Here is a 27,285-nt window from a genome sequence, read left to right on the forward strand (position 1 = left end):
GAGAGAGAGAGAGAGAGAGAGAGAGAGAGAGAGAGAGACAGAGACACAGAGAGACAGAGACGGAGAGACAGAGAAAGAGAGAGAGATAAACAGAGAGAAATAACAAGAAGACCAGTCATTAAATGACAGAGTTTACACAGAGGAGGAAGATATAAGAAGATTGAAAAGGAGGTAAGGTTATAAAGATCTTTGAACATGAACTAGATTTTCTATTTGACCTTGGAGGTGATAGGAAACAACTGGGGTTTATTGTATAAGGGGATGACACACTTAGACTTGTGCTTTAGAAAGATTCATTTGCTAGAGTAAAGGATGGATTGGAGTAGAGAGAGACTTGTGGCAGGGAGATCAGCCAGAAAGCTATTGTAATAGTCCAGGCATGAAGCAATGAGGGTCTGAACCAAGGTGATTGCAGTGTCAAAGAAGCCATATAAGAGATATTTTGAAGGGGGAATTGACAAGATTTGGCAACTTGAATATACACAGAGGGAGAAAGAAAGCGAAGAGCCAAAGATAACATTTAGCAACCAAAAAGTGGTATCCATAAGGCAGTTGACCATTGCCCTGATGAACCTTTAAGCTCTTCTCCAAGGAGAGTGGGGAAGGACAGTGACCTGCATCCCTTGGAACTTTACTAAGTGAACTTTCGCTGTTGTCTTGTTAGCCTGAATTCTCCCTTTTTTAAAATGACAGTTGGTTCTTTTTTTGGAAGCTTTTTTATTTTCAAAAAATATGCAATGATAATTTTTCACCATGGAAGCTTATAAAAACCTTGTGTTCCAATTTTCCCCCTCCAAGGTGAATCTGGTCTATTGTATCAGAGATTAAGACCTAAATGACACAAGGTTCTGAGTAAAATGAGAAGGTTGTTCTGGATGATCTCAAAGTTTCCTTCCATCTGTAAAGCTCTAACATCTGAAAAAAGTGAATTGAAAAGAACAGCGAAGGAGGAGGACCTTTTCAAATTTCCTTTTATCGTTTTGGCACCACACAAGACTTGACTTTTTGGGTGTCAGTAGCATCTCAATGTCATGGGCCTCAGTTTCCATTTCGGTACAATGTGGAATGGCACAGTACAATACGAAACACCAAGTTTGGCTCAAAAAACAGTTTCTAAAGGAAGCGACAAAAGGCGGGCCTGTTTATACGGATCAAAGGGGTCGTTGAACTTCTGGAACAAGAAGTATCAGCCAACAGGAATTGCCCCCAGACAGGAGAAGGGCTTCTTAGAAAAGAGGGATTTCTTGGAAAGCAAGGAGGAAACCTAGTTAGGGGGCTCCCTCTGTCCTTTCTCAGTGTCTCACCTTCTAGCATGGGCAGCTCAGTCACCAGCTGTCTCTTTACTGAAGGCTATACAGGATGCACTCTGTTATCAAAGCATAGGCTAGCTCAAGGTGGGGCACAGTTTTGACAGTTTCCTATCTCTCCTTGAAAAGCAAGGCCAGCCAGAAACTGGTAGTTAACCCTTCATCAAACTGGTACTAGTTGGGAAACAACAAATGTTTCCCTTCCCTTTCTCAAAGAAAATGGCTTTGGAGGTACCACACTGTTTCATCCATCAATGATTCTGGATCAGATTGAGAGGAAAAAAAGGTACGCCTGGAAGTGGGGAGTAAAGAAAAGGAGGAATATTTGGGCCTGCCTCCATTATTTACTATCTGTATGACCTTGCAAAAGCTATTTAATTTTTTCAGGGAGTCAGTTCCTACATCTGAGAGATGATTTCTCAGGTTCCTTCAAGAAACCTAAATGTCTATACATGGAGTTCTTAATTTGGGGTCCAATGACTCCCAAAAAATCTATAGGCAGATTTCAGGGGATCCATGAACTTGTATGGGAAAAATTATGTCTTTATTTCAGGATGACTGCTTCCTTTGAAATCTTTTATATTTTATTTTATGCACATGAAAACATTATTCTGAGAAGGGGTCACAGGCTCCTCAGAACTGCCAGAAGACTATGGGATAAAAAAAAAAAGATCTGAACCCCCTGGTTTACAAGATCTTTTCCCGTGCTCTCACTGTGGGATTTTGAAAGGCCATACTTTGGGCTACTGCCAGGCTAAAAGTTACTCAATTTAGGTTTAGTGAATACAAGAACACGAGAAAGAAGGAGCTACAACCAAATACAGTGGGTGGCCTGCATTCAGTGTGGGTGTGCTACAGCTGCCTTTGACCCATTGTTAAGTCTTCAGTGTAATCATTTACAACTCAGAAATCGGCAAATGCAACAAATCAGGCTTTGATTCTATTTATTGTCTAGACAGAAGAAAGTAATGGGGGGAAAAGTTAATAATGCAGATTAAGGTTTAAGTTAAAAAAAAAAAAAGGTTTAAGTTATATATTTAACATGTATGGGTCTACCTGCCATCTAGGGGAGGGGGTGGAGGGAAGGAGGGGAAAAGTTGGGACAGAAGGTTTTGCAAGGGTCAGTGCTGAAAAATTACTCATACATATATCTTGTAAATAAAAAGCTATTTTTAAAAAAAGTTTAAGTTATGTCCTAGTCAACCTTTCTCTTCCTTCATTCTTTTGAATTTGAATGGTCCTTGGTGGGAGGTTCCTCAATTAAAGAGAGATTTCTGATCCAGGGCATTACAAAAAGGTATTAGTGGGGTAGCAAGGTACCATAAAGGATAGAGTAGTGGTTCTAAAGTCAAGAGGACCCGAGTTCAAATCCAGCCTCAGATACTTACTAGCAATGTGACCCTGGGCAAGTCATTTAACCCCAATTGTCTTGCAAAATGAAATAAAATAAATATTCATTAGTTACATTTATGATATTTTATAATATATTTGTTTATAAATAATAGTTCTATGAAGGAGGTGGCACAAATAAAATCATTCCCATTTTGTATATGAGGACTTTTAAGTCCTCTAAACTAAAGTCCTCCAACTAAAAATGACTTACCCATGATCACACATGTCAGAGATGGGATTGAACTATGTCTTTGCTGACTCCAAATTCAGCAGACTTTGTCCCAAATCAGAATACCTCTTCATGCTTCAGGGTCCTTTCCTGAAGCAATTAGGGACTCTTTTAGGAGAGAAAATAAATAATGCCATAATCTCTCTCCCCACCCCCACCAAACTGAAAGGGATCTTTTTCCATAGCCAGTATATGGCAGAGGAAAGTCCTTCTGGCTCTGGAGTTTTCCATATATCTATTCTGCCATTTTACCTTTCATTTGGACGTTTAGTACTAGAAATGCTAGTTATAGCTATAATACAAGAAAAAGAAATGGAAGGAATAAAGAGAATCTGGGGAGAACTATGGTCTCTTAAGCACCATCTATAGAGAGAACAACTAGCCTCGCAGGTCAAAACACATGATTATTAAATATGTTTTACTTCTTTGTTAAAATAAAAATTATTTCTCTCTCCCCCCCCCTTTCCCTTGCCAAAAATCTAAAATGAAATCCTTGTAACAAATAACACGTAGTCAAGTAACTCATTCACTCATTGAGTCCTTCAATGAACATTGATTATTTGATAGATACCTTCTGATTGGTAACTGCACAAGATATGGATGAGCGTAACCTGGTCCCTGCCTGCAGAGAGCTTATAATCAAGTTGTAGAAATAATCCAGAGACTCAAAGAGTTATAATATAGAGCATTCTAAGATAAAAGCCATATTTATTTTATTTTTTTACTTGGTTTTGAATATGCCTCAGTTTCCTGATATAAAGGGCTAGATGAGTGACATTCTCATGTTCTTTTCAATATTATAGGAGTTCCAAGTCTGGCTAAAAGGGACATGAGAAGAAGAACAGGGTGTGAGAGCACAAGAGAATCCAAAACACAGGCTTATGGGTGCTCCTCAATGGCAGAGACTAACTCTGATTGGAGAGGCACAAATGGGGACTAGGTCAGGAAAGATAATGTTTGAACTGGGCCTAATGTTATTTGCTAAATATCACCAATGAATACTTTTGCAAAATTATTGAATAAAATATTGGTCTAGAAACTATATCAATATAGTCAAAATATTACTCATTATGACTGGATTGCAATTATACCAGGAATGTTAGGCTAGCTGAACATTAGAAAAACCATAAACATAAGAGAAAGTTAATTACAAACATAATAAAAATCTAATGGTATCAATAGATGCAGAAAAAGACTGAAAAAATGTAACTCTTGTTTATGTTAAAACTCATAGAAAGCATAGGAATAAAAGAAACTTTCTATATCAAAAAATGTCAATCAAGTTAGCAAGCAGGAGCCACAGAAACTTTCACCTTCAGGACTGCTTGAGGAGTAGGGAGTCTGAGTCCAGGAGGACTGAAGATACCTCAGCTTATTGGGAAAGCCAGGCCTAGCTGTGCTGCTGAGATGCAATCCCAGGGAAAGGAATCAGCACACTGGGGGTGCAGAAACAGTGGGGCAGGGCTTCTGACTGCAGGCGCTTGGAAGAGGGGGAACTTTGCTTTGGGGTTCCAGGTCAAAAGGGAGAGCTAAAGTGAAGCTACAGAACCATCCCCCCACCACATTTAGAGGTGTTTACACTAATACTTCTCATTAAAAAAAAAAAAAATGAACAGGCAAAAAAGAAAGATCCTAACTATAGAAATTTACTATGGAAATAGGAAAGACTGGGGTTCATCTTCATAGGAGGACACTGGAGTAAAAAGAGCTTCTTCTACCCCAAAGAGTAGTGGTAAATGACTCCCTTCCCAGAGAAAGTCTATAGAATAACTTAAAAGAGAATTTAAAAATCAAATGAGAGACATGGAGGAAAAAATTTAAAAACTAAAAACCAATCAAGCAAAACAAGATTATGTTTTTTTAAAAAGTCAATCAACTAGAAAAGTCTTTGAAAATTAGAATTGGGCAAGGGGAAGTCAGTGAAGCTATAAGAGACCAAGATATAACAAAACAGAATATAAAGAATGAAAAAATAGAAGAGAATGTGAAACATAAAAAAAAAACAAAAAAAATAAATCTAGAGAACAGATCAAGATGAGACAATATAAGAATAATTGGACTACCTGAAAGCTGTGATCAAAAAAAGAACCTTGACACAATAATGCAAGAAACAATTCGAGAAAATTGTCATGGAGTGATAGATCATGAGGGAAAAATCCACCAACCACCACCTCAAAGAAATCTTTTGAGGAAAACACATAGGAATATTATTGCCAAATTTTGGGACCCCCTAGCTCAAAGAGAAAATTTTGCAAGAAACAAGAAAAAAGCAATTTAAATATGCTGAAGTTACAATTAGAATTGTATAGGACTGAGCAGAGCCATAATAAAAGACCATAACTCTGGAATCATATATACCAGCAATCAAAAGAACAAGGCCTGAGGTCAAAAATATCAAAGCCAGCAATATTATCCATAATATTCAATGAAAAAAAATGGACATTCAATGAATTTGAAGATTTTCAGGATTTTCTATCACCATATCAGAACTCAGTAGAAATTTTAACATGTAAGAGCCAATTTCCAAGAATAAGTTTAAGAAACTTAACAAGGACAAATTGTTTATGTTTTCTATATGGGAATGTATATCATATGTTTATGATTGACATCAGGAATTGGGTAGCTCAAAAGAAAAATTTATACAAATAAGGTACAGAGGAAGAATAGACACAAGAGGCATTAGAGGGCAGAGGAAGACTCATACTTCTGAAAACCTGCTCACATGGGAAATGGGTTAAATAGGCAATATTACATATATACTGTGAAGGGTATAGCATCCTCCAAAATGTATAACAAAATAAGGCAGACAAGGATACAAAGAAAGGAGGCAAGAAAATAAGAGAAGGATCCTTGGGTGGGTGAAGGTTAAGTAATAGCAAGGCAAGTTAAGGAGTAGAATTAAAGTAAAAGACTTAGCAGAGATAGAAAAGAAGAGATGTGCATAAATACCACAACAAAGATCAGGAGTTGAATTCATTAGGAAAAAAAATAAAGACAGTAGTCATTGATCTTAACACAGTCAAGCTTGAAGATTAAATTAATAGAGAAATTTATATTATATGTCAGCTATACTAATATTGTTTTAGATGCATGTTTACATATGGGCAAATGAGTGTATATGTATATGTGTTTGAGTATATATAGATATGCATGCATGTTGTTTTACATATGTGTGTATATAGCTATATAGATATATATGGGGGGGGTCTATAGATAGGTATGAATGTATATGTGTATGTAGGTATATATGTGTGTGTGTGTGTGAATATGTATGTGTGTGTATATATATATATCTATATATCTATATATATCTGTACATGGGTAGGTATGTGTATGTGTCTATGCATCTTTTTAAATATAGCTGTGCTTAACTATACCCTGCTTAGGAGAGGTGGGGAGGAATGAAAGGGGGAAAAAAAAGAACAAAGTAAAAAAAGTATACACTAAAGAACAAATGAACAGCCTCCAAAGAAGTAAAGAAAAGATGAACACTCACTCATGAATATAATTTCTTTTACTATTATATATCCTTTCTTGAACTGGAAATTTTCATTGTTATATTTTGAATCCTCCCTGGCATTCTGAGGGGCACATGACAATGTTCTGCTTTGTTTCATTTTGTTTTGTTTTTCTTTTTTGTCTTTCTATTTTCTATTAAATTAAAAGATAAATAATTTAAAATTTTATTTAATTCTTAAAAAGGAATATATACCCCCCAAAAGTGTTCCAAATCACTAAGAGAAATGTAAATGAAAACTTTTAAGATAGTTCTTAATCCCCATCAAAGATAAAAGGTAGAAATAACCAGTTTTGGAGAGGCTGTGAGAAGATTAGCATCTAAATACACAGCAGAGAGAGCTGTAAATCAATCCAACTATTCTGGAAAACAATTTGAGATTTTTGCTAGAAAAGTAACTAAATTGTTCATCTCCTTTGACCCAGAAATACTACTAGTGGACTTGTATCTCAAGGAAGTCAATGACAAGAGGTGAACTCATCCACTGATAAGAGTTTAAGCCATGTTGTTTTCTACTGTAACTATTTGTAATTACTGTATCCCAAATTCCAATTCATCTGTGATTTTACTAATACAGGTACTCCCTCTAATGGAGTAGATTGAAACCCATCAACCCATCCTGACTCTTATCTATATCTGGCCATAAATTCATAACTGAAGGTCATCTCACTGTGCTGAACGGTTTATTTCTTTTGCCAACTGTTATCTACAATCAAAACCTAGTATGTTAGAATAATTTAGATAGCCACTTGGAGGTTATTGTATGGCAAAATGATCCACTCATTTTTTCCTCACTTGTGGACTGTTTCCCCTTAGGAAAAATCTCTTCCCCTCTCAGAGCCTCAGTGCTCCCCTCTATAAATTAGTGATAATTGTCCTTGCTGTTGAAAGATTTAATGATAGTATTCTTAGATAATGAGAGATTATGAAATGTTTTGTTAGAATATAAGAGATTATTTAATGTTTTGTTAGATTATGAGAGATTATGAAATGTTTTCACATAATGTGACATTTTGGGGACAGATAGGGGGAGGAATTTATATCATACATAGAATTATAGCTGGAATGGCTCTTTAAGGTCATCTAGTTCAACCCACTCATTTGAAGGAAGAGAAAATGGAAGTCAAAAGAGTTAAGTGATTTTTTTTCAAAGACCTGCTCATAGAAGTAGGAGAATTCAGATCCTCTCACTCCATACCCACACTTTTCCTAGACATGCTAAGACCTTTATTTTATCTTTCATCATGAAAACCAGGATCCTTTGAAATGTTCTAATCCTAAATTAGGACCGAAGTCAGTAGATGATAGAAAGACCTCTAGTGTCTCATTGGTTTAGACCACCCAAACAGAGCAGAGGAGATGGACCATTTCTTTTACCTGGTACAGATCTGTTCAGTAGATCATTCCTTTCCATAAAAAACAAATCCTTGCTAAAAGACTGCGCATCCAGGCATATTTTCCCCTGAATATGATAAAAGCTCATTATTAGCATTCTACTCATTTGAAATTGTTGAAAATTCCTCAGGGAATAGGCTGACGTCTACTTTTGTAGAGCAAAAATCTTTCTTCAGAGATGTTTCAAACTAATAATATAAACAGGATTGCAAGGGGAATGTTTAAATTGTATAGAGCAATCCCTTCAACTACTTCACAATCATTTAGATACAGACTAAAGTACCTCTTAGAAATTACTACTAGAAATTACTTGCCCTTAAAGCAAAGCCCTTTCCGGATCTCAACAGGAAAAGACTTTATTAGTCATCAGGTAGAGTTATATCTAATGAATTGGAAGCTTTTAGATACTCTGAAATGAAACCAAAAAAGCATTCAACTTGAAATCTGATGAGTGGGGTTTAAATCCCAGCTTTGACACTTACCCAAGTGACACTAGGCAAATCACAAACTCTCTGAGTCCATTTCTCTTTTGAAAAGAGGGGATACACATGCATTTTTGATTTCCTTCACAAGCTAATTGTACAATATTTCAGAGTCTGATTCTTTTTGTACAGCAAAATAATGTTTTGGTCACGTATACTTATTGTGTATCTAATTTATATTTTAATGTACTTAACATCTACTGGTCATCCTGCCATCTGGGGGAGGGGGTGGGGGGGTAAGAGGTGAAAAATTGGAACAAGAGGTTTGGCAATTGTTAATGCTGTAAAGTTACCCATGCATATAGCCTGTAAATAAAAGGCTATTAAATAAAAAAATAAATAAATAAATAAATTGGTAAAGCAAAAAAAAAAAAAGAAAGAAAGAAAGAAAGAAAAGAAAAGAAAAGAAAAGAAAAGAAAAGAAAAGAGGGGATAATCTGTTAAGAAGTACCAGGCAAGGAGCAGCTAGGTGGCGCAGTGCAGTAGATAGACTACCAGCCCTGAAGTCAGGAGGATCTGAGTTCAAATCGGACCTCAGACACTTAATACTTCCTAGCTGTATGACCTTGGGCAAGTTACTTAACCCCAATTGCCTCAGCAAAAAAAAAAAAAAAAAGTACCAGGCAAATGAAGAAAGTACTTTTCAAACACAAAAGTCCTCTAGAAATGTGAGTGATCGGAAAAAGAAATATAGCCATTTTTCTTTTCTTTTTATTTGTTTATCAACAGTTTTTCTTTTTTTTTGAATTTTTAAAAAATTATTCAGTATTTTATTTTCCTCCAATTAGATGTAAAAACAATATTTAACATTTCTTTTTAAAACTTTGAGTTCCAACTTCTCTCCCTGCCTGCCTCCCCACCTTCTCACTGAGAAGGCAAGCAATTCAATATAGATTATACATGTGTAGCCATGCAAAACATATTTCCATATTTCATGTTGTCAAAGAAAACATAGACAAAAGAAAAATAAAGTTAAAAAAAGTATGTTTTAATCTGTGATCAGACACCATCAGTTCTTTCTCTGGGTTTGGATAGCATTTTTCATTATAAGTCCTTCAGAGATGTCTTAGATCATTGTATTATTGAAAATAGTTAAGTCACTCTCAGCTAATCATCTTACAATACTGCTATTACTTTGTACCCAGTACGTTTCACTTTGCATCAGTTCATGGAAGTTTTTCCAGGAGTATCCTGCTCATTGTTTCTTATGCACAATAGTATTCCATCACAATGACATAGACCAGTTTGTTCATCCATTCCCCAAACCCTATTGATGGCTATCCTCTCAATTTCCAATTTTTTGTCACCTGAAAAGAGGTACTATAAATATTTTTGTTCATATATGCCCTTTTGCTTTTCGTTTTTTAATTTCTTTTTGGAAGATCTATTAGCACTTTTGCTGCGTCAAAGGGCATGCATGGTTTTATAACCCTTGAGAAATAGTTCCAAATTGTTCTAAAGCAGAAATTCTTAATCTTTCAGTTGCATCCCCTTTTTGCCCAAGAAATGTTTACATGACCTGGGTATAAAGGTATATAAAATAGGTATGCAAATCAAACATTTACCGATAATATATCATGATTTTGTGACCTCCCATGTTCAGTTATGAGACCCCATATGGGGTCGAGACTCAATTTAAGAAGCGAGACTCTAAAGAATGTTTGAATCAGTTCACAACTCTACCAACAATGCATCAATGGTCGCATTTTTCCCACAAGCCCTCCAATATTTATCATTTTCCTTTTCTGTCCTATTAGCCAATATAATAGGTATAAAGTAGTATCTTATAACTGTTTTAATTTGCATTTCTCCAATCAATAGTGATTTAGGGCATTTTTTCATATGGCTATAGATAGCTTTGCTCTGAAAACTGTTCATATCTTTTGATCATTTAATCACTTGGAGAATGGCTCTTATTTTTTGACTCAGTTCCCAATACATTTGAGAAATAAGGTCTTTATCAGAGAAATTTACTTCAATTTTTTTTTTTAGTTAGGATTGGTAAATGTATTTCCTTCAATCCTATTGCCTTTATTTATTCTATTCTCTGTCTCCTTTCACCCTCTTCCTCCTAAAAAGTATTTTGCTTCTGACTACCACATCCCCAAATATGCTTTCCCCTCTATAACCTCTTCCCTTCTCTTATTCCCTTCCCCTTCTACTTTTCTATAGGGTAAGATAGATTTCTATACTCCATTGTGTGTGTATGTTATTCCCTCTTTGAGCCAATTCTGATGAGAGTGAGGTTCATTCACTTTCCTCCCCCACCTCCCTCATCTTTCCCTCCACTATAAAAGCTTTTTCTTGCCAATTTTATGTGATAATTACCTCTCCCTTTCCCCTTCTCCCAGTATGTTCTTCTTTCTCAACCTTAATTTTATTTTGGTAAGATATCATCCCTTCATATTCAACTCATATTTGTGCACTCTGTCTATATATCTATATATATATATTCCTTCTAACTTCTCTAACAATGAGAAAGTTTTTATGAGTTTCAAGTATCATCTTCTCATGTAGAAATTTAAAGGTTTAACCTTATTAAGTCACTTTTGATTTCCCTTTCCTGTTTATCTTTGTATCTTCTCTGGAGTCTTGTATTTTAAAGTTAGATTTTCTATTTAGCTCTAGTTTTTTCATGAAGAATGTTTGAAAATCCTCTATTTCATTAAATATCCATTTTCCGTTTGAAGGATTATACTCAGTTTTGCTCCAGAACATAATATTTTTTTCTTTTTAAATTAAAGCTTTTTATTTTTACTACATAGGTATAGATAATTTTCAACATTCACCCTTACAAAACCTTGTTTTTTGAATTTCCCCCCCCCTTCCTCCCACCCCCTCCCCTAGATGGCAAGTAATCTAATATATTAAACACATGCAATTCTTCTATACATGTTTTCAAAATTATCAAACTGCACAAGGAAAATCAGATCAAAAAGGAAAAAATGAGAAAGAAAACAATAATTTTAAAAAAGTAAAAATAGTATGTTAAGATCCACACTCAGTCCCCACAGTCCTCTTTCTGGGTGTAGATGACTCTCTCCATCACAAGACCATTGGAACTGGCCTGAATCACCTCTTTGTTGAAAAGAGCTCCATCCATCAGAATTGATCATCATATAATGTTATTGTTTCCTTTTTTTTTTTTTTTTTATTTAATAGCCTTTAATTTACAGGATATATACATGGGTATAATGTTATTGTTTCCATGTACAATGTTCTCCTAGTTCTACTCATTTCACTCAGCATCAGTTCATGAAAGTCTTTTCAGGTCTCTCTGAAATATTCTGCTGGTCATTTCTTACAGAACAATAATATTCCATAATAGTCATATACCACAATTTATTCAGCCATCCTCCAACTGATGGACCTCTACTCAGTTTCCAGTTTCTTGCCACTACAAAAAGGGCTGCCACAAACATTTTTGCACTTGTGGGTCCTTTTCACTTTTTTATGATCTCTTTGGGACACAGGCCCAGTAGAGACATTACTGAATCAAAGGATATGTACAGTTTGATAGCCTTTGGGGCATAATTCCAAATTGCTCTCCAGAATGGTTGGATCAGTTCACAATTTCACAAACAATGTATTAGTGTCCCAGTGTCCCACATCCCTTCCAACATTCATCATTATGTTTTCCTGGTGTGCAAGTGGTACCTCAGAGTTGTCTTAATTTGCATTTCTCTGATCAATAGTGATTTACAGAATTTTTTCACATGACTATAAATGATTTTAATTTCTTCATATAAAAATTGTTTATTCATACCTTTGACCATTTGTCAATTGGAGAATGGCTTGAATTCTTATAAATTTTAGTCAACAGAATATCATATTTCAAGCTGTTCAATCCTTTAATGTAGATGATGCTAAATCTTGTGATATTGTGACTGTCTTTCTGAGATACTTTACGTGTTTCTTCCTGGCTACTTACAATATTCTCTCCTTGATCTAGGAGCTCTGAATTTGGCTATAATATTCCTAGGAGTTTTCATTTTGGGATCTTTTCAGAATTTGATCAATCAACTTTACATTTCTATTTTACTCTCTGGTTCTTGAATATCATGACAGTTTTCGTTGATAACAGCTTGAAAGATGATGTCTAGGTTCTTTTTTGTTAATTGTGGCTTTATTATCTCTTCTGGACCTATTTTCCAGGTTGGTTGTTTTCCAATGAGATATTTCCCATTGTCGTCATCATCATCATCATCTTCTTCTTCTTTTCTTCTTCCTCTTCCTCCTCTTCTTCCTCCTTCTCCTCCTTCTCTTCCTCCTTCGCCTCCTCCTTCTTCCTTCTGTTTTGTTTGATTATTTTTTGATTTCTCACAAAGTCATTGACTTCCATTTGCTCAATTCTAATTTTTAAGCAGTTTTTTTTCCTTCAGTGAATTTTTATGCCTCTTTTTCCATTTGCCTAATTCTGTTTTTTAAGGTGTTGTTTTCTTTAGTATTTTTTGTGTCTCCTTTACAAAGCTGTTGACTCTTTTTTTCATGATTTTCTTATATTTCTTGCATCATTTCTCTCTCCAATTTTTCTTCTATGTCTTACTTGATTTTCAAATTCCTTTTTGAGCTCTCCTATGCCTGAGATAAATTCATAGTTTTTGGAGACTGAATGTTGGAGCTTTGACTTTGTTATCTTTTTCTGCATGTGTGTTTTGATTTTCCTTATCACCATAGTAACTTTCTGTGTTCAGAATTTTTTTTGCTGTTTACTCTTTTTTTCTTGACTATTTCTTGACTTTTAACTCTTTGTTAAAGTGGGGCTCTGTGCCCAGGTAATGGCACACTGCCCCAAGCTTCAGGAGTTTTGTTTTCAGAGATACTTCTAAGGACTTGTAAGTTTTCAGTTCGTTCAAGGTGATATGATCTAAGGAGAGGTCTCCTTGTTTGTGGTCACTTAGATTAGAGATCTACTCCATGAATGACCACAATCACTGTTTTCTGCTCTAGAACTGTGAGGAAGTTCTGTGTTCCATCACAGCCACAAGTTCTGGTATGCTGGTGCTCCTCCTCACCCTGGAACTGCCACCCAAAACTGCAACCCAGATCCAAATATGGGCAAAGGAACAAAGTTCTGCTTCTAGTGCCAGGAAAGAGACCCCTGTAATCTCCTTCTGACCAGTTTTTGATAACCTTATTCTCTGTGGCCTGAGATCTCTGGAAGCAGCTGTTGCCACTACTGATTCCCAAAGTATGCTCCTGGTTTACTGGGCCCAATCTGTGCTGGCACAGCCTGGGTTGGATGGTGCTTCACTCTCATACACATGCAAAGGATCTTTCCTGTCAACCTTCTAAGTTGTCTTTGGCAAGAAAATTATTTTGCCCCATTTTTTTGTGGAGTCTGCTGCTCTAAGAATCATTTTTATGGCATTATTTAAAGGTGTTCAGACTGGCTTGGAGGAAAGCACAGGGGAGTTGTTGCTTTTTCTTTGCCATCTTGGCTCTGCCTCTGTCAGTTTTCTTAAAAAAAACAAAAAAAAACAAAAAAAACAATTTCAGACTTGCTGCTGACCTCATTTACACGCTGTGCCCATTTGGTGAGGTTTGCTTTGATTTGTGGGAATACAAGTACATTGACATTTGCATATAGGCCCAAATGCCTTTAATGAAGACAGAAGGTCTTACCAAGAACAAAGGCAGCCTCATTCTGACAATAGCCTTGACAACTGCAAACTGGCCCTGAGTTTCTATCCTACTGCTTTAAGTAACTGCTCACTGGGCAACGGGGGTATCTAATATTGAGGCTCCTCAAAAACAGCACATCTAAAACCAAACTCATTTCCCCCCCCCCAATCATAGCTCCTTCTCCCAAGAGCCCCATGGTCTTTCTCCACGTTCACGTGATAACCTAGAAATTATCTTGGTATCTTCATTTTCACTTACTTGGTTCCCATATCCAATAAGTTGCCAAATTTCATTGATTCAAGCTCAGCATTTCTCACCTCGGTCTCCATTTCTCCCCGATGTCTCAACTCCTTAAGTTCAGGTTCTCATCACCTCTTGTCTAGACTATCTAGCCTCATAGATGGTTTTCATGCTTCCAGGCTGTCCTACATCCTCCAGAGAGATACAAAAGTCATATTCCTTTTTTTGAGAATAAATTTTAATTTAATTTAATTAAAAATTAAAATGTCATGCAGTAACATTCCATCCCTAATTCATATTTCCTAGATACCTGTGGATTTTGAAATTTCCCATTAAAATTCCCCAATCTTTCAGCAATAACTTTAAAACATTATAATGTTCACAAAAACCTGAAACAATAAAGAAAATAAACTCCTAAATAGAAGTTCCACCTTTCAATCATTTATAAGTCATTTATTCCTTCCTTCTGGATATTTCTCTCTCTTACTCTCATACAAATAGAAACTAGCTTCAATCAATCCCAAAGTGATATTCCTAAAGCAAAGCTCTAACCAAGCCACAATAATGCTTCCTTAGCACCCTGTTGCCTCTAGAATAAAATGCAAACTATTCTGCTTATTCTTTAAAGCCCTTCAGAGTCTGGCTCCTACTTATGTTTCCAGATTGATTCCATAGTCTTTTTTTTTTTAAATAATATTTTCCCCTCAATTATATATGAAAAGAATTTTTAACATAGGGTTTAAAAAACTTTTTTTTGAGTTCCAGATTCTATCCCTCCCTCCCATCCCCCTCACTAAGGTGGTAAGTAATCTGATATTCTTATACATGTGCAGTCATGTAAAACATCTTTCCAGATTAGTTATTTTGTGTAAGAAGAAAAAAAAAAGCAAGCCAGGAAGAAAGATAGTGAAAAATAGTATCTTTCAGTCTATATTCAGACAATATCAATTCTTTCTCTAGAGGCAGATGGAGGTTTTTATCATGAGGCCTTTGAGATTGTCTTGGATCATTGTATTGCTAGGAATAGCTAAGTCATTCACAGTTCATCATGGCACCATGTTGCTTTTCCTGTGTATCATGTTCTCCTGGTTCTGCTCACTTCACTTTATATTAATTTGTGTAAATCTTTGCAGGTTTTTCTGAAATCACCTTGCTTGTCGATTCCATATTCTGATACCTCCTTCACATACTTTACATCTCACCCAGATTGGCCCACTTGCTGTTCTCTGTATGTTACAATCTATTTCCTTACATCATGTCTTTTTACAGATTATCTGCTGTGGCTAGAATGTTCTCCCGCCTGACTTTCGCCTTTGGGAATCTCTCTCTCTTTTCTAGGATCAGATCAAGTCTCAGTCTCCTACAGAAAACCCTTCCTAAACCTCTACCCCCATCACAAGTTGGAACTTCCTCAGCCAAACTACTTTGTATATGTTTTGTATTTATTTCTGTGTAATTGTTATTCTCCCTAATACAATGTAAGTTTATTTTTAATCTTTGTTTCCTCTTCAAATAGCCCAGTGTCTAGCACATAATAGGGGCTTAGTAAACGCTTACTGAATTGAATTATTGTATGATTTCTTTTGAACATTTTTCCTAACATAGTAAATATTCACAGAGCATGTAACTTATAAACAAGCATAGACAATTTTGTCACAAACTCCCATTATTTAAATGTTATTTATTTTTTAAAAGCACCTATTCCTTTTAACTTAATAATAACACAAATGGTTGCTTTCAAGTCTTCTGGACATTTTCCTGGATTTTGGTAATTTGTTAATCATTCTTTCATGCTGTGACCATGATAATTTTTATCAAGTAAACATTTTTGAGCACCTACTGCCAGTATGTATTTGCCAAATGCTCATGTTCCAAGAAAACACATAACTTTTAATGAAACTAATACTTTATCCAGGGCTGAATTTGCAAGCTGGATCCTTTCAGCACATATATTTACAAGACATCAAACTGGGGCCTTTAGAATACATCCCTCCCTGCCTTCCTTGTTCTCTGACCTTTGTGTTGGGTCTTCAGCAGAAACTGGATTTATGGGAGAATGTCTCAAGTTCATTATCTGCAGGCAGAAGCAGCCATCGCTACTCTGCCTAGATGGTTGGGAGTTCTAAAAAGAAATGGGTACGACTAACAGGAGGAGGGCATGGCATGGGATGATGGAGCTGGCTCCATGCAGCTCTGGCAGGCTGCTGAGAATTGCTCTCTGTCCAAAGGCTTTTTTTGACCTCTGGCCAAAGCTCTGTGAGCGAAAAGATCACAGAATCAAAGAAGTCTATATTGTGAGTTGAAAAGGACCTGAAGGGTCATCCAACCCCTCTCATTTTACAGATGGGGAAACTAAGGCAAGAGAGGCTGTGGCTTGACCAATGTCACCCAGGCAGAGCCAGATCCCATCCCTCTAATGTCAAATGCAGTGCTCTTTTAAGCAACTATTGTGAGAGGCAGCATAGACTAGTAAAAAGAACATTCGATTTGAAATCATGTGAGGGCTATTGAAATGGATTAAAAAATCATCCTCTGGTGATTACTTGCTGTATGACTATAAGCAAGTCACTTAACTTGTCTGTGCCTCCATTTCCCCATTTGTAAAATGGGGATAATAATGCCTGTGGTAGCTACTTCTCATGACTGTTGTCAGGTCCAATGGGATGATGCTTGTAAAGAATTTTGCCAACTTGAACTGAGCCATAAATGTCACTCCCCTACATTAATTTCACATTCCAGCCAAACTGGTCTACCAGCTGTTCCCAAAACTGCGCGCCCCCCTTCCCTGCCCCTCCTCCTCTCCAAGTATTCATTCAAACAATCTGCTTCCCATTCCTGGAATTTGAGCACTCCCTCTCTCTTACACCCACCTCTTCCCAGCTTCCCTCCCCTTTACTTTTTGTGTCTCAGTCTCTGTCTCTCTCAGAATCCCTTTTTTTTTTTTTTAAAGACTCAGCTCAGGTGCTGTTTCCTCATTCCGCAAAGTTGTTAGAGCTCTCCCCAAATTTCTTTGCACATGCTATGCCATCCCCCCATCCCCAGCTATTTCATTGGCCTTTATACCTTCCTATTCGGAACAGTGACTGGCACACAGTAGAAAGTCACCAAATCCCAACGGGATTGAATTGAACCATGCGCAGGAACACTGCCCAGGCAGTCAACCCCTGGCTTTTGAGGTTGTCATTGCTTCTGCCCTAGCCCCAGAGTCTCTCTCTTCCTCTTTGTAAAGAGGCCGAGAGTCTGCCATTTGGGCTTAGCAATTGATAGGCTTTGCCTGTTCTGGAAACCTAAAGGGTGAAATGAATCAAATGTGGCCACTAAATCCTCCAGTGACATTTGGGGAAATGCTCTAGAGAACAAAGGGCCTGGGTCACTCTGGCTACTTCAGTAGTTCAGATGACAGGTGATGGGGGCCTGCTCCAGGGCAGTGTTAGTGTTAGTAGAAAGAAGGCAACAGAGGCAAGAGGCAGAGGACAGAGTGTTGGGAAGAATGAGTTCGAATCTGGCCTCAGTCACTTACTAGCTGTATGACCTTGTTTGAGTAACTTAACCTCCGTCTGCCTCAGTTTCCTCAGTTAGGGATAATAATAGCACCTAACCTCTCTGGGTTGTTGGAAGGATCAGATGAGATCATATCTGTAAAGTCCTTAGCACAGTGTCCAGCATGGATGAGGCACAATATAAATGTTACTGTTATTATTATCATCATTATTGTCAGGTAGAAATGACAAGATTGTGAGAAAGGGATTGGCAGGATGGAGGTGCCTTTGACAATAATAAGAAAGTTTGAAAGGAGGATAGGTTTGAGAGGGGGTTAAGAAGAGAAGACAACATACGCAGATTTTCAAAACAGATCCCAACTAATTCATCATGGCTGCTCATGCATGCCACTTGCTCTGCCCCAACCAAAATGAAAAGGGGAGGGGAAATGGGGCTCTTATCAGTCACAGCCCCACAATCCAAATCCCCTCTTTAAGGATTGGGAGGGGGGTGTCTGTTGTGGCCATAAGATGATCAGGGATGAGGATAGCTATGTTAGGAAGGAGTAGGTTTCCCCACTGGTTCCGGATGCTCTAGGTATCCAGGTAGTAATTATGTACAGACCGACGGCCTTGAGGGAACCACTGCTATCTCAGGAGGGGGGTTGGAAGCCTGAGCTTGGGGGAGGCTGAATGGGAGAATGTTGGGAAACCAGGGGGTAGATGTGGTTGTGTTGGAGCCGAGCCCCATAAGTGGTAACAGAAGACGAGGTGGGCTGCCCCTTAGCTTCCTAGCCTCCAGGTGTTTAACTACACATCCTTTGGGCTCAGGCCACGTACCCCACTTTAGCCTAACATTTAAGTCTCATTTAAGTCTCTTCCCAGCACGGTCTACCTTCCACCTAGCTTTTCCAGTCTTATCACACACCATTGTGTTGTCCTTCACAAAACTGGACTACCAGGCCAGGCACTCAACTGAATCCTCCATCTCCCATGTCCAATTTGCCCAAACTGTTCCCTTTTCCTGTAACAAACTTGGATCTTTTTTCTTCTTTGGAGGCCCAATTCAGGTACCATCTCTTCCAGGAAGACTTTTCTATTATCTCCAATTATTAGTAAGTATTCTTTTCTTCTTTAATTATCCTTTGAGATTACTTATCTATGTGTTCCATCACTCAGCACTGTGTCTGGCACACAGTGTTTAATAAATTCTCCTTCTCCTCCCTTTCCCTGCCCTCCCCTCTGGCCTCCTTATCTTTCTTCTCCTCTCAGCTCTCTCTGCCTCCCTCTGTCTTGTCTCTCTGCTTCTCCATCTGTCTCCCTTTCTCTGTCTTCCTTCCTCCCTCCCTTTCTCTTTCTTTTTCTTCTTGTCTTTGTCTTCCCCTGTCTCTCTCTCTTTCTATTTTTTTTTCTCCCTGTCTTGTCTCTTTCTCTCTGTTTTTTCTCTCTGTCTCTTTCTGTTTTTTCTCCTTATGTCTCTGTGTCTGTTTCTCTCTTTTCCTTCTCTCTTTGTCTCTCCGTCTCTGTTTCTGTCTCTCTCTGTTTTTTTCTCCCTGTCTCTGTGTCTGTTTCTCTCTCCCTTTCTTCTCTCTGTTTCTTGCTGTTTTTTTCTCCCTGTCTCTTTTTCTTTCTCCTTTTCTTCTCTCTGACTCTGTTTCTGTGTATTTCTCTCTCCCTTTCTTCTCTCTTTGTCTCTCTCTGTCTCTGTTTCTCTTTCTGATTTTTCTCCCTATCTCTGTTTCTCTCTCCTTTTCTTCTCTGTCTCTCCCTGTCTGTCTCTGTTTCTGTCTCTGCTTCTCTCTCTGTCTCTGCTTCTCTCTCTATCTGTTTCTCTCTCCCTTTCTTCTCTCTTTGTCTCTCCCTTTGTTTCTCTCTCCCTTTCTTCTCTCTTTGTCTTTCCTTTTCTCTTTCTCTTTCTCTCTGATTTTTCTATCTCTATTTCTCTTGACTTTTCTTCTCTCTTTGTCTCTCCCTGTCTCTGTTTCTGTCTCTGCTTCTCTCTGTCTCTGTTTCTCTCTCCCTTTCTTCTCTGTCTCTCCCTGTCTCTGTCTCTGTTTCTCTCTCTTTTTGTTCTCTCTTTGTCTCTCCCCATATCTGTCTCTGTTTCTCTGCATGTATCTCTCTCTGTCTGGTACCCTCTAGCACAGTCCAAAATTCTGGAAAGCAGGTATTGAGTTTTATCTTTCTATCTTCCCTGGTGCTCAGTACAGGTGTTTCATAAACGGGTATTTCATCTTTGCATTCTCTCCTCACCTCACCTCCAACCCTCACCCCAAGCATACAGACAGAGGACCTCATATGTATGTAGGGGCCTCTCTTAATCAATGTTTGGGGATCTTCTAGATATAGCTCACATATCAGGTGCTGGTTGCTTTCTATGTGGACCAGAGTCCAGGGCTTCAGGAACTTTCTGGTTGGAATGTTCCTGTAATCAGGACTTAGTCTTTCAAGATAAAGGGTCAGGAGCTCTCTGGAAATTTGGAGAGACAGACAAATGACAGACAGACTGAGCACTTGGAGACCCAGTGCCGCATTGAAAACACCCAGGGGTATAAAGGGAAGGAATGAGGAGCATCTCTCATGGGTAGGGCTGGAAGCTAAGAACATCTATTAAAAAAAAAGCTAGGAACCTGGCTGGCCTCCACAGCAGGAAGGGCAGCTTCTGTGTTGTTGAACCTGGGGAGCACTTGGGGCCCCTCCCTACAAACTTGCGTAAGGGATCCCATTACCCAGCAAGCTTCCGCTTTGGTACTCCTCCCCACTCTCTGCACCCCACAACATTCCTGGGACCAAGTCTGGGCAAGAGTCCATGGTAAAGGGGGAAAGGCCCACCAGAGGGCTTGTACACTGATGTGCCAATACCCTTGGGCCACCAGGGTCCCTGGGTGAGGATGGGGATGAAGGGAGAGCAATCTGGGAGCAGTGTTCCATGTAAGTGAGCGTCACAAGAAGGCTATGCCCGAAAGGCACCCTAGCTCAACGAGAGCTGTGGTTTCTCCCTTATTGGGCCCGGGCCCCTTTGTCAATCTGGTGAAGTTGGTGGACTTCTCAGTCTGATATTTTAAAATCATAAAAGATATAGGATTACAAATAACAATTCTATTGAATTATTTTTTAGTTTTCAACATTTCTTTTGGTAAGCTTTTGATTCCATTTTTTCCTCCCTCCCTCTTTTCCCTCCCCCCTCCCAAGATGGCAAGCAATCTGATATAGGTTATACAGAGACAAAAACATGGAACACGTCACGAATCTGTGTGTCATCCTTGAGCAGGGGGTCATACTTCATCTTCTCTGTATCATTCCAGTTTTAGTATATGTGCTGCCAAAGCAAGCACCATCAATTATCTTAAACCAAGTTCATGGATCCCAGGTGAAGAATCTCCAGTCTAGAGTACTGGCTTTGTAGTCAAAGGTCTCCCAGTCTGAATGCTGTCTCTGCAACTTCCTGTATTATCCTAAGCCAGTCAATTTTCTCTGGGCCTCAATTCCCTCATCTTCCAATAAGTGCATTGGAATGAGTGGCCTCTTAGTCCCCTCCAATTCAAAACTCATGATCCTATGGGAGGGGAGAAGCAAATTCCCTTTCATCCCCTTTTTTTTGTAAGATAAGATTTGTTTTTATCGTTGGCAGATGGGAATAGACTCCCTCAAGATACTGTTGGCCGAAGGAAAAAGAAAACGTTTTGAAAGCCATCAATTGACATTCACCAAATGTCACCAGAGACTTTTCCCCTCTTCTTTCAAAACAAATAACAACAGCTCTCCATAAAGAAAATGGCTCATGTAGAAAACCTCACCATGACCTTTCAACCTTCTTACCAAAAATGAGTCCAGTGTTGGCAGAGCAGTACTGGGAAGCAAACAGAAGCAGGTCTCCCTAGTGGTCTGATCAGCTGCTGATAGCCAGAGCTCCATCTGATAATAACTCCCTGTAGGAACAGTGCCTGAGCACTGGCCCCATGGGAAACAAGCAGGAGACAGAAAGGCAATTGAAGCAAAGAAGGGGGAATTCCAGGAGCTAGAATGGGGAATCAATCCTGGCGTGAATGATGTCACATCACTACCCAACAAGAAGGCTTGCTGAGTGTTCTTCTCATAACAACCTAGCTGGATTTCAGAAAAGCCTGAAAAGACCCACATGAACTGATGCTGAATGAAGTGAGCTGTATCCAGAGACTATTGTACAAAAGGAACAGCAAGATTATGTGATGATCACTGTGATGGACTTGGTTCTTTTAAAAAATGCCATGATTCAAGGCAGTTCCAGTAGACTTCAGACTGAAAGTGCCAGCCACATCTAGAGAGAGAATTATGGAGACTCTATGTGGATTTTCACCTTTTTGTTTGTGTTTTTCTTACATTTTTCCACCCTTCTGGTCTGATTTTTTCTTATACAACATGACAAATACGGAAATATGTTTAAAAGAATTACACATATTTAATTTACGTCAGATTACTTGCTCTCTTGAGGAGGGGAGAGGTAAAGGAGAAAGGGAGAAGAAAATTGGAACACAGTCTTACAAAGACAAATGTTGAAAACTATCTTTACATGTATTTGGAAAATAAAATACTATTGAAAAACGACAACAACAACAACCTAGCTAGTGCAAGAATCACCAATCCCCATTTTTACATGGGAGGTCATTGAGGCTCAGAGAGAGAAACAGCTTGCTCAGTTAGCTACAAACCAGTGGATGACAAAGGTAAGATTCTAGGACTGGGAACTGGAAGAATACTTAAGAGTAGTCATCCATTCCAACTCCCTCTTTCTTTTCAAAATTATATTTTTTCATAAGCATTTATTTTTTCTCTTTCCCACTTCATCCATAAGAAAAGAAAAATGTCCAAAAATGGATGTCTCATTCTGCACCCTGAGTCTACCATCCCTTGATCAGAAGGTAGGGAGCAGGCTTCTCATCCGTCCCTTGGAATCGTGGTTGATCATTGCACTAATCAGAGTGCTTCTGTTTAACTTCACAAGGCTGTTGTCCCCCTTTCTTTAGATGGATAAACTGAAGATTAATCCAAGGTCACACAGCTAGTAAGCCTCAAAAGCAGGATTCAAACCCACAGAAATCAACTAATCTTTCTAAGTCTCACTTTCCTCCTCTGTCAAATGAGGGGATTGGACACTTGGCCTCTAAGGTCCTTTTCAGCTCTGAATTTACCTGATCCTGTGCTGTGATTTTAGGACTTGGCCCTCTGGGAATTGGAAGGCAATACCTACAATGAAGCTCCCAGCCCTAGCCCCTGGAAGGACCTTGGAAAGACAGCTGGGGGGGGAGGGGAAGGGAAGGGAAAAGGAGGGGCTGGGGTCTGAGTCTGCATCTATCACCTCTGTCCAGCCCCTCCCCTTCCCTCCTCTGGGCCTAAAAGCTGAGCTTCCTCTCTCTTAAGAGGGTGGGGGGGAGGAGAAGGGGAAGTGAGGGAGGAGTTTGGAGGTTGGAGAGGAGAAGAAAGGGGTCGGTGGCTGGAAGGGCAAACAAAGGATTGGCCCCAGACCCCAGGTCCAAGCCCCTCTGGGCTGTTTTTGGTTGTGCTTGAGCCCATTAAATAAGGTCCAGTGCCTGCCCTGGCCCGGATGCCTGAAGATCTTTGCCAGATGGGAACATTCTCCCATGTTGTTGCTGGCTTTATCTCAGGGATGGAACACAGTGTCTCTCCATGGGGCTTTGGAGTCATGGACAAGACTGCCAGACGCCCACAAAAATTCTCTCCATGTCATTCTCATCCAGCCCCTAGCAGAGCATTTCCTTTTCGTATCTGAGGGGTCCATGAGCCAAAGAGACTAGGCAGTTGAGAGATGGTATGAGGGGGAGGGGAAAATTGGGCCTGGAGGTAATTTACTTACAGATTCCTCTCACACTGGGGGAGAGGAAAGGAATTCTTCATCCAAGATCACAAAGGAGGAAGGGGCTAGACTAGAATGCATATCTCCTCTGGGTTCCACTCTGCCCATTGCACTACTTACCTTCACAAATAGGTAGTACAATGGGCAGGGTTCTCTCTTTCTCTCTCCCCTATCTCTCATTCAGGGAAGTCCAGTGTTGGCAATGCAGGGGAAAGAGCCAGCCTGGATTCTGGGTCTGGCTCTGCCCCCAACTCACTCTGTGATCTGAACAAGACTTCACTTCTTCATCTCTTTTTTTTTTTTTTTTTTTTTTTTTTTAATTATTATTATTTTTTTTTTATTAAAGCTTTTTATTTTTCCAAACATGTGTAGCTGGTGCAGGCAGAAGATGAACTCTCAAGTGATTTCCAGCTCTAATAAGTGCCTGAGGCCAGGTTAAACTAGGGAAGTTGAATCTTTCTCACTTTGACTAGTGCTTTATCCATGATAGTGTGCTCTAGCTCCCCTTGTCCATTCTGCCTCCACTATATCTCTCTCCATTGTCTCTTCATTTTTGTGTGCAGAGGCTGAGGCTGGGCTCTTGACTTGCCCCCAGGTTAAATCTCCCTCATCTCGAGACCTCTACAAGTTGTATGACCTATGCCTTGTCTGGATCTTGGTTCCTTTAAAATCCAGTCCCTCTCAGGGCCTCCACTTCCTCAATTACACCATGAAAGTAAGTAGGTTATTGTGGCCCGAATAGTGAACACCTATATGAGAAGTAATATGAATGGGGATGGAGAGTCTAAAGACAGATGTTGGAAGGCTCTAAATGCCAAGATAAAGAATATATATTATATCCTAGAAGCAACAGAAAGCCCATGAAGGTTCTTGAACAAGGGAAGAAATATGGTGCTTGGGGAAGGTGGTTTAGAGAGAAAGGACTAGAAATGAAGAGGTCAAAGGGAAAGCTGTTATAGAAGTCTCAGTGAGCAGTGATGAACACTGGGACTAAGGTGGGGGTTAAATGAATGAAAAGGCAATGCAAGATAATGTGGAGGTAGAATGGACGCGGGGAGCTAGAACACCAGTCAAAGTCAGGAACGTTCAACTTCCCTAGTTCAGACCTGGCCTCAGACACTTATTAGCTGTGTGACTGTATTTGCCTCAGTTTCCTCGTCTGTAAAATGAGCCAGAAAAGGAAACAGCAAACTGCTCCAGTATCCCTGCTGAGAAAACCTCAAATGGGGTCATGAAGAGTTGGACAGGACTTAAAAAATGACAGAAAACATGCAGAGAATGGATAAGATTTGAGAACTGATTGAGTATGGGGGGGAGGGAGAGAAGACTCAAGGATGATCAGACTAGAATGAAAGCTCCTGGAAGACAGGAATTGTTTCCTTGTTTAGCTTTTGTGTACAGTGCCTGATAAATGCTTATCAATGACAGAGTTTTCTGCCCTGGGGAAGGACAAGTGGGGCTCTACTGGGAAAGCTGGAGCTAACATTTAAAAAGGAGGCTACTCTCTCTCTACCCCTAGAGATTCTAAAAGTAGACAGACTGGTGGTCCTGGGGTGAGGAAAACTAGATAAAATGTGCATGTTACCTCAGAAGCCTACTTGCTGAGCAGTTGTTGACAAGTCTACCTTTCTGAACTGAGGCTGTTTCCTAAGTGGTAAAATGGGAAAAATAATAATATTCAGAGTACCCACCTCATGGGGTTATTTTGAAGCTCAAATGAGATCATTTTTGTAAGATACTTTGTAAACCCAAAGGAATATCCGCTACTAGGAACTTCTATCATGGCAGACCTAGACTCTGGGCCAAATCCTATCCCAAGTGAGGAGAACATGAGCCCTCTATCAAGAAGCAATCTCCTGTACTGTAGTTAACATAAGGGCGAACAGGATGTTGAAGGGCCTGAGATCAATCACCTGACATTTAAATCAAGCAGATAAGTTTAGCCAGAGGAGGATCTGAGAGACACCAGATAAGGGATTCCGGTGTTTAAAGGGCCAACAGACCTGTTCTGCTAGGTTCTACTAGGAACCACTGGCAGAAGTTGCAAAGAAGTTTATTAGGTTTAATTAAAGAACAAAGTCTTCTCAATTAGAAACCAGTCAAAGAGGGTACCTCGGGAGCCATGGACTTGGACCCCTGTGCCTACCTTACCCCAGCCCCACCATGACCAACTCCAGCCCAGAACTATGGTTATGGCCTGTTTATGTGGAGAGGCTGGGCTCTCCATTTGCCCCCAGATTAAATCTCCTTCATCTCAAGACCTCTACAAGTTGCGTGACCTATACCCTGGCTGGACTTTAGCTTCCCCATCCAGAAAATGAGACTCTTAGACAAGGTTATTTGTAGGAGCCCTGTCAAAGCTGATATTCTGTGATCCTCCGAACATTATAGCACTTAGGTGTGTGATTGGGGCCTTAGCAGAATCTCTAGTCTCCTGTAATTCAGGAAAGGCACGCACAGAGAGCCCTTGTGTACCGAAGCAAGGCTGGGCAATTTGTGGGGTCGGGAAAAGATTCTTTGGAAATAGGTATCGAGGGACTGCTAGGTGGGCAGAAACTTGGTAAAGAGTTTGAGAACAACTTTCTGTGTGTTATTTTCACTAACCTGATAAATGCAGCATTAGGAGACAGAGGAAGAAGTGTAGCAATCTCATGTGGTTTCTGGCATCCGTGTTGGGCCTCATGGAAAGCTTGGAATTGATGAATTTTACAAGTAGACTGTGGGTCTCCTGCTAAGGAAAGTATAGTTGTTAAAGGAATGTCCCGAATCAGCAGGTGTGGAGAGGCTTCTGTTCTCTCCCTAGGGTTAGGCCACCCCTCCTCATTGGACAGAGGAGGAAACTGAGGCTGGGAGAAGGGAAGGATTTGCTTAGGTCACATGGGTAGGGATTGGAACCCAGGTCCTCAATCTCCAAATCTCTTTGCCACCTACTTCTTCTCACTAGAGAGGGCACTCCTCAGATTACAAAGATTCTTCAAGGTAATGGGATATTATTGTTCCATAAGAAATGATGAGCAAACTGAATTCGGAAAAGCCTGGGAAAACTTACATGGACTGATGCTAAATGGAGGGAGCAGAACCAGGAGATCACTGTACACACTAATAGCAAGATTATGTGATGATCAACTGTGATGGACTTGACTCTTCTCAACATTTAAGAGAGGTAATTTAAGACAATTCCAATAGACTTCAGATGGAAAATGACAATCACATCCAGAGAGAGAACTATGGAGAGTGAATGTGGATCAAAGCATAGTATTTCACCTTTTTTTGGGGGGAGGGGCTTTTTCGTTCTCAAGTTTTTTTTTCCCTTTTGTTCTGATTTTTCTTGCACAGCATGACAAATATGGATTTAAAACCAAATATGGTTTAAAAGGATTGCACATAGTTAACCTACATCAGACTGCTTATTGTCTTGGGTAAGGGAAGGAGAAAAATTTAGAACACAATGTTTTATAAAAATGAATGTTAAAAAAGAAAAAAAAAAAGAATGTTGAAAACTATCTTCACGTGTATTTGAGAAAATAAAATATTCTAAAACAAAACAAAACAAAACAAAAAAAACCAAATACTCTTCACATGAAAAAGGAACCAGAGTTATCTCCTGGTAGCTGTTGTTTTGAAATGCTGTGAAGTCACTCTTGAAGAAGATATGAACAATGGAGGTAGCAAGGTAGCAAGGAAGGACCACCGGGGGTATCACCAGTGGGGCAAAAGGAAGCTTGCAATCTATTAGCTTTTTAGTCTAACTATTAATTCTAGCTAACT

The 27,285-nt window shown here is 39.2% G+C and overlaps 1 protein-coding gene and 1 non-coding gene across 2 annotated transcripts in view; both read right to left on the reverse strand.

The window, feature by feature from the left end:
- The window catches only part of CD99L2 (CD99 molecule like 2), a 143,659-nt gene that overhangs the window by 104,031 nt on the left and 12,343 nt on the right, over nt 1-27,285 (reverse strand). The gene's annotated exons all lie outside the window — the stretch shown is intronic.
- On the reverse strand, nt 20,893-21,001 carry LOC111721596. The gene has a single exon (XR_002770713.1). It is a non-coding gene; the product is annotated as a U6 spliceosomal RNA (small nuclear RNA).

This window comes from Sarcophilus harrisii, chromosome X (assembly GCF_902635505.1).
Source record: "Sarcophilus harrisii chromosome X, mSarHar1.11, whole genome shotgun sequence".
NCBI lineage: Eukaryota > Metazoa > Chordata > Mammalia > Dasyuromorphia > Dasyuridae > Sarcophilus > Sarcophilus harrisii.